Raw genomic sequence first — 8,982 nt, 5'->3', positions numbered from 1 at the left:
GACCAGAAGACGCGCCGACGTCCCTGAAGTTTGGGCATTTCCAATGCCAATAACTAATGAGTCATCAGTTTTTCCCTATTTGCTGTAGGTGCTGCCATGGGACTCCTCGCTATTCCTGTGGATAAATGCAGTGTTAGCAATATCTTAAATCCATAACAGCTGATATCCAGAACTCCAATTTAGCTACAGTGGTTCTCCCACACCTGGAGGCTAATGAATAATGAGCACCATTGAGGCCTATTTCAAATGTAAAAAACCTTGAGATAATGTACTAAATTGTTCAGAATGTTGTTTTCTTAGTGCCTGCTGGAATGCTACATGATTTTCTTTAGCCATCATTGCCAGAGTTTCTGCCTTCGTCCCAATGCTGGTGAGGACGAGGGTTGAGGGATTTCCAGTGTTACTGAAAACCAAAGGAGACTTCGGAATTACAGTTACCATCATCACAGCTGTTGCTGTTTCTGCTGCTGCTACTACTACAGCTTCTGTGATAGCTATCACAACAAACTGTATAAACTGATGGATCAATGAATAATGTAACTCAACAAGTGATGCTCAATCAAGGATTTACTTTGGGAGGAAATGGACATATTAATAGATTCCTCTGCTTTGAACTGCTTGCAGAACTTGCTTGGGCTATGTATCACTTGTATGCATTGTGAACTATGTTGGTGCAGAGAATTGTGGTAGTGCCGGGGTATCTTTGCTGATGGTGTCATCGGTGGTACATTTTTTCCAAAAGGAGCCCTCAATTGGCTTGGTGTCGTGGCATTTTGTGTCCTCCCCTTTCTGCTTGTAGCAGGTTATTTATGGTGTTTGTGTAAAAACCACTATGGTTGTTGTCCACAAGTATGGCTAAATAATGCTGGGCCGGTAGTCAAAGACTGGTAAGATCCAATTACAATGGTACGAACCTAAGACAGGAGGCTGATGACTTGAGGTCAGATCATCCAATGACGGGTAAGGACCATATGTAGTATTGGACAACCTAAGACAGGCACAGTCCCTAAGCCACATACTTGTTGTTTAATTAAACAAAAGGGAGGAGATGTTGAGGGCTGAAATCAAGTCAAGATGGCGCCTGACACTTTGCCAGAAGGAGTGGTTTGTGAAGCAATGCCAGCGAGCCATTAAGATGATGATTCTTTATTGGTTGACTGCTGTATCTAGATGATGTTAATTAAGTTAAGCTGTGTGTAATTAGTTAAGTATATATACCTCTGCTGTCTGGCAGAGAAGTGGTTCCTGCTGTTTCAACCTTCACAAGTTGCTTATCACCCCCCGGTTATTTTGCCCAGCCAGACTGCGGCAGTTCATCTCAGCATTTTCAGTTCCAGACCATGGAAACAGAGATAGAGAAAACACATACTGGATTTTATAATACTTTCTCCTTTTGCTAAAGCTTCTTTAAATTTTGGAGGCCAAGGTGAAGGCTGATATTGTTATGCTTATATATTTTATTCTTATATTTACCTTTTTTAACAGTTTACTCTATTAGAGAGAAAAGGAGGGTTTTTTAAAACTTTTAAACAACAAAGAATAATTTAAGAAACTGATATGTGAATTTAGGAAGATTTTTTTTTTAATATGTAACATGTATCTTTTCATGGCCTGGCCCAGGAGAAAATATGGTGATGAAGGGGACAATATTTTGAAGTTTTAGCAAAATTCTAGAATCTCTGTATGCATGACTTAGGATCTAGACATGCTAGAGACAATTTTCTTTCTTGGGATGTCACTGAAATCTTCTGCAATTTATTTTTATATCTACCCCCTTACTGAAGTGTTATTGATAACTCATTGAGATTCTAGGTGTCAAATAAAAACCTGCCAAAAGACTGAAAATAAAATTATGCTCAGATTTTTGGTGATTTAGTGAGTCATTGCATCTGTTTTCCTTTTTTTATAATACATTATTTTTAATCACATTATATAAGGTAGAAGGTATATGTGAATTAAAGTAGTTACATGAACTACTTTAAGAAGTACATGAACTTAGTAAAATATCCACTTACTACATTGAGTATCAGATTCTTTTATTATTATTATTATTATTATTATTATTATTAAACTGGATGTCTCCAATTGAGAATTGTATGTTGATGGAACGTATTTCAGGATGCTATTTGCATTTAAATAAGGTTTGGAGTATGTGAAAAGGAAGTAGAGTTCTTCAAATAAAAATGCATACACTGGGAAAAATGAAGGTCTTTCTAGTTTCTAAAATTTAGAAAATAATTGTAAAAAAAATATTTCTTTATTACCAAAGAGACTGTTTTACATGCTTATGTAATAATGAGAAGAAAGAATTCTGCCATTTCAGTTTGCTAACCAAATTATGAGTAAATGGGGCAATGTTTTGTTTGAGAATGGAAATAGTCTTATAATAAAGTTTGAAGAATTCTTCATGTCTTCCTATTATAACACATCAATTCAAGCTTTAGCAAATCAGATTAATAATGTAATTAACTCTGAGTGTGAGATAATTTGCATATAGTGCTGAAATTTTAAATTTAACTAAACAAATAGAGGTATAGTGGTTGCTGAGTATAAGAACATTTCTTTAATTGATGTAAAGCAGGAAATTAAATTAACTGTCCAGATTCTATTTTTTAAGACTATATAAACATTGACCTATAAATGATTAGTTTTATGAACTTTTTTTCCACCATTCAATACAGAAAATCTAATAACTAATTCATTACCAGTGAAGTGCGAATTGAATAAATGGATCTTAATGACTATAAATATAAAAAATTTTCATCCAGGAAGATTCATTTACCTTCATCAGACAGAAATATATCTTAAATAGCTGTAATATTAAAGTGGGGGAAAGAAGTCACAACACAAAAAATAAAAATAAAAATAAAAATAAATACATTGAAAAAAGCAAGCCTGGGAAAGAAAATTATAAACTTTGCCACAGATTTATTAACTTCCTGGTCTTCGATTTCAGCAGTGAGGGAGTATCACATTACTTTCTTGTTAGTAGAGGCTAGTAATATAAAACACTGACCCAGATTTTTATTCTATAAGACTCTGTGGGAGAATTATGCTCTACTGGTAAAAATCAATCTGTGGAAGCATGACCACAATTATTAGATCCTTTTCTCTGAGTTAAATTAGTTCCCTGGTTGTTTAAATAGGGGAAAAAAAATCTTTGAAACCATTCAATAGCAAAGTAGATGAGGAGACATCTCCTTATAGGAACAACGTCTCCTTCCTTCACATCATTAGTTGATACAATTTTTCCCTTTCCCCATGTAGTTTTTATTATGCTCATTTTAATTCTTAAAATGAATTTCCTATGGAGTGGTGAAGTCCAATACTTTAGCTCAATAAGATTGCAAATTTAGATTCAGCAAGGCATCTCTCTCCTCTCTTAGAGTTTTACATTCTGAAAAGCTGAACTGCAGTCATTAATGTTCTTTTTGGGAAACAAATATACCAGTTTATTGGATTTCATTTTGGTGAGATTAGAAACTCTAAGCTTAATTTTCAAAGCCCTTTGTTTTTAATTACTTAATAACTTTAGAAATTTCTTCTTCCATACTTTTGATTGTTACTAATTCTGTCTGAATAGTGATTTTGTCGATTTGAGAAAGTGAAAAGAATATAGTGTTGATAATTAGAAAATTTTGGTTCTAATCCTAGTTTTGCCACTAGCTGACTTTTCAATATTCTTCAGTGCACTTTACTTGCTTGAGCTTAATTGCCTTCATTAGTGGAATCAGGAGAATAGAGAAAATGATTTTTTTTGGCTCCCACCTTTGGGCTTGCATTTGCTAATTCTCTCCAATTCTAAGGCTACATGTCTGAGAGTTTTTGAAGTTTCTAAGCAAAGCTCTTATTTTTATGACTGTCTATTTTGAATTCTTTTTTCAATTGTTGGGCACTTTGTTCTGCACAACTGTACAAACAGATGCATATTTCTTACATTTACATTGTAAAAGCAGACATCTATTTTAGTAATATATTTAACAAATATATATTGAAGCTTACTGTGTTTCAGATATTCTATTAATGGCTTGAAGTACATCATTAAACAAAATAAACAAAATTCACATCTTATATTTTACCAAGGGGAGAAATAGACAAGAAACAAAACAAACCACAAATCAAAACAGTTCACATGTAAGAAATCAAAAAATCTGATAGAAATATGTTAAAAAGTATACATGTTATAGGAAAAGAAAAATAGAATCAGAAAAGAGATTGTGGCAGATTACCCTATTAGATGGGGTGGTCAGGAAGGTTTTCTCAGAAAGGAGAGGTTAGGACAAAAAGTTGAGAGAGGTCATGTAGCTGACAATGACAGTTTTTAGGGAAGAGCATTTCTTGCAGAAGAGCAGGTAAGAGCCTAATGCAGGAAGGGCCTTGTTCAAGGAATATCAAGGAAGTCAGTACAGTTAGGGCTTTATAAGCAAGAGTAGAAAGAAATATAAAAATATTAATGACTGGTTGCAATAAAGGCCTTAATTTAAGCATTCCTTTCTCCATGCCCTTTGGTAGTGGTCTTTGACACTGACTCTGAGTTGGGCTATTTGAATTGCTTTGGACAATGGGATAGTCACAAGCATGATTAAAGAATGACTAGTAGAAGTCTCTTTGCTTTCTCTTGAAACCCTGCTCTGTCTCCGAATAAGCCCAGACTAGCCTGAAGGAGAAGGAAAGACCTCACTGGCCATGCACCTGAGGCCATCCTGGACCAGATGGCTCTGGGTGACTGACCAGTGATAGCAGACATTAGAATCATGAGAATGAATGAAGTGTTGTTTAAAGACAGTTCTAAGGTGGGTTGTCTTGCAGCAGTAACTAACTGATCCAAGGAGTAATATAAATGAGATAGTGGAAAGCAGAGAGGTAAATCCCGTGGGACCCTGTTTGGCCTTGTAAACATTTTGGCTTTTACACTGGGTAAAATGAGAAACCACTAACAAGGGTTCAAGCAGACATTTATATAATCTTTTATTTTGAAATGCTTACTCTAAGTTCATGTCATTTCTTCTCTGGTTTGTCTTATTCAAAACTCCAGAATGCAGAAGAGGTATTGACACCTTATTTGACATATTCACTCAATTTAAGAAGAGAGATGCTTTTGTTAAGTCAATTTGGATTTAGCCAGAACTTCTTGTGGATACAAAAGTTTGTTCTAGTTTTTCATCTTTATTCTGGAGAATTATTTATATACCCATTTGTAACACAGAAGTAAGTGGTCACATTCTTTGTCTCACGAATTCAAAGAATTAAATCCAGGGACAAAATGGTGAGAGCAAAGTAACAAGATTTGTTAGAGTAACAGAAAAGAAGCAGAGCTCCTGAAGGGCAGGGGGTCCCAAGAGAGGGATATCAAGGGGTGTCTGTTTTCTAGGGGTTTTTAAGAACATATCTGATGGCCCAGTGCAGGTGATTGGTGGGTGAGGAATGCTATCATGAACCAATCAAGCTCTTCAACTTCCATGCTTAATAAGCCAACCAGAGTGCATAGTTTCCATTGCTCATGGTTATCATTAAGAGGAAGAATCTCACCTGGTGGTTTTGGACATGTCTATTAGAAAAAGGAAGCATTTTGGGTAGGGGTCTGCTTGTGGTTGGCTGTTGCTAGGGGTAAGGACAAGGGTAACTAAGGAAAGGCTGCTATGGTTGAAGCTATGAAGAACAGAAACAGGTACTGTAGGCAAGAAGAAGGCATTGTGGTTAATGCTTGCAGAGTGTAGGGAGTCATAGCATGACTTTTAGACCTAATGTCTCCTTTCAGGTTGGCATGATGTTCCCCTCCACTCCTGTCTTCTCTAAGGCCCTTATCCTGGCTGTGTATGGGAGATCTATCTTCTTGCCTCACTTTGATTCAATGATAACTTCTTTGTCAATTTGACTTTCTTATCTAATTCTCATGTTTAAATAAACTAATAGCTTTCCATGAGAGTTAAATTCTCATGCAAAATATGAGAAAAGAGCCAGTAAGATAGAATCTATGGCTTCTTTCTAACATTTGGAATCTAGGATCCCTGGGAATGAAGCAGCTTGATGAAATGACTTCTCATTCTCCAGAATTCTATATACTTCTATTATTCTAAAAACCACACTTCCTGTGGCATTTGTTTGAATACCTCACACAAAGTGATATTTCTTGAACAACATTGGCAACCAAAGTCCACAGTTTTTTTTTTTTCTATAGCTCCAGACCTATATTCCATGTGTTGACAGAAAATAATCATTCTGCTTTAAAGGAATAAGAAATTCATTTTGAGCCAAATATGAAAAGCCAGGGCCCAGGAACACAGATTCAAGTTACCCTGAATGATGTGTTCCTCATGAAGAGGTTACATGAACTCTGATATCCAAGGAACAAAGTCATAAATCAATACATTCAACGAATACATTGGTGGAGGCATTAGGTAGGTTTGCTATGGCAAAGCAGGGAAATCTTTCCTATAGGTATCACATGTTATAGCATTCTTTGTTTTAGAATTGGGAGAGGCACTAGCACTCTGCTATTTAACATTTAAACTTCTGAGAAGTTTACCTAATAGTCATGAGAATGATAGGACAGATACAAAGGTTAGAAGTGAGTGGCTATTTATCTAAAAGGCCTAAGACAGACCAAGATTATTTTAGCTCTGGATCTACAACATTCCATCTCTCCACAATAACAATGTCCTAATGTACTACTTAGTCAAGGTCACACAGTCTGCAGGATCTTTTATACAGATGTGGTTTCTACAGGGAACATAAACTTCACACAAGTTTAGGAGACAAACACACACACACACACACACACACACACACACACACACAACCAAACTACAAAACCAAGCAAGATAAAACAAACTCTCTTTCCTTCCATAAAAGAAAATCTCCATGATTTCAAAGATTGATTTTTGGTTTAAAAATGGTTATTTAAGGACATTTTTAAGTGTGGGGAATGGGTCTTTTCTATCTCAGATTGAATCAAACAGTAAATTCTATGTTGTTAATTTTTAATTGCATTGGCTCTCTGTTTCTCTCCCTTGTGTTCCCTCCTATTCTTGTGATCTAGGCATATGGTTATCACCTATCTAAGCAATATACAATCCTAAAGGAATTTAATTATTATGAAATTAGTGTAGTGGAAATACCACTGAGTATCAGAAACTTAACCCCAGACCTGGTTCAATTGTACACTAAGGACTCAGATCAAATACCAATTAATTTCTGTTTTCTTTTTAGGTATTTAAAATTGTTAGTAACTTTTTACAAGGTATTTCTGTTGAAAAGGAAACTTTGCATTTTTATAACTAATCTTCACAACCATTTGAAGAAAATATTAAAATGATATGTATTTAAGTTATAATGTATTTCTAGATATAAGAAAATCCTGATTATAAGGTAATTATGCCTTGCTTTCAAGTAAAGAAAACATTATATGAAATATATTTAAAAATAAACTCTTAAAAATATTGATGAAATTATCAAGTGCCTAGTACATTAAGACTATACGTTAAGAGACTTATTACATAAGCTAATGAAAAATTTATTTAATTTTTATCATGTTGAAGAAGAACATAAATTGACTGTCTAATGCTGGTATAGTCATACCATGATGACCTCAGGGACACACATTCCTTCTGTTTTTCATCTATGCCATACACTTTTTTTTTTTTTTTTTGATACGGGGATTGAACTCAGGGGCACTCAACCATGAGCCACATCCCTAGCCATATTTTGTATTTTACTTAGAGACAGGGTCTCACTGAGTTGCTCAGAACCTTGCTATTGTTGAGGATGGCTTTAAACTCTCAATCTTCCTGCCTCAGCCTCTTGGGTTGCTGGGATTACAGGTATGCATTACCATGCCCAGCCTGTCTGCCATACTTTTTGCAAAGCATTCATTCTCAACATCATCATTGTGTATTTGAGAAGACAGTTCTTCCTCCTCCCTCTCACCCTTCATACACGTAGTTTCTACACTCTTGACATGAATAAGCATAAAGGAAAATGACAAAATTGCATGTTAAATGATTCTGTACACTTTTAAAGATCTTTCCTGGAATTTTTACTCAAGAGATTTCTCCTGAAATCTCATTGGCCATAATTAGAAGAAATCTTGAGAGATTAGTTGTTTTAGTTGGGCCTATGCCAGTTCTTAAGAAAACATAGCCTCTGTTGGTGAAAAACAAGAAAAGAAAGAAGAAAAAAATAGTCATTGGATAGAATGATGTTTAACTTTATGTGTCAAATTGATGAGGTTATGGTTCCCAGGGATTTGGTCAAACATTCTTCTCAATGTAAGTGTGAATGTATTTTTTAGAGGTGATTAACATTTATGTACATAGATTTTCAGTAAAGTACATTATCACCTATAATATATGGACTAGTGTGGGGTCATATTGGAAGTCTGCTAACTATTTACTTGGTATGTGTAAGCAGGAGAGTCAAGTAAAAAAAAAGTAAAACTTGAATTATAAAAACAATCAATTTCCCCAAACTGAGCCAGTTTATAGACCCAGAATCCTTTAAGTGAGGAAAGGCTGGATAATCTTGCATAAGTACTCAGCTACATCGCCATTTCTTTATACCATTAATCACTCTCCCAGTCTTCCTTGAGGTGTATGGACTTTTATCAGGGTGATTGTGTATTAAAGAAAAGAAAATAATTAAAAATTTCAGAGCTTCCTGGATATTAGCTCTGAAATGACACTATTGCAAGGATAAAATATGTTATGGGGCCCACAAGACAGAGTGCTGGCTTATGGAAGTCATGTTTTTGGTCCTGTCAGTTTCACAGTTTGCCAACTGGATCTTCAGACCCATTCTGTGGTTACTTCAGTAGTTCTAAAATGCATGATTGGGATGTATGTACTTAACAACGGGTAAGAAACACACATTGGTTCCTTAACCTATGAAATAAGGTATATAATGGTGGAAAAAGCCAGCCAAAAGTCACTAGAACTTCTTCTACCTAGGGAAATAGGTGGTCAAAAGCAATACAACAGAAATTAG

At 35.2% G+C, this 8,982-nt stretch overlaps 1 pseudogene; it reads left to right on the top strand.

Annotated features, from left to right (window-relative positions):
- Nucleotides 1–364: 364 nt before the first annotated feature.
- The window catches only part of LOC114087813 (small nuclear ribonucleoprotein E-like), a 31,941-nt pseudogene continuing 23,323 nt past the window's right edge, over nucleotides 365–8,982 (top strand).

Source organism: Marmota flaviventris, chromosome 8 (assembly GCF_047511675.1).
Source record: "Marmota flaviventris isolate mMarFla1 chromosome 8, mMarFla1.hap1, whole genome shotgun sequence".
Lineage (NCBI taxonomy): Eukaryota > Metazoa > Chordata > Mammalia > Rodentia > Sciuridae > Marmota > Marmota flaviventris.
This window is presented reverse-complemented; position numbering and strand designations above follow the sequence as displayed.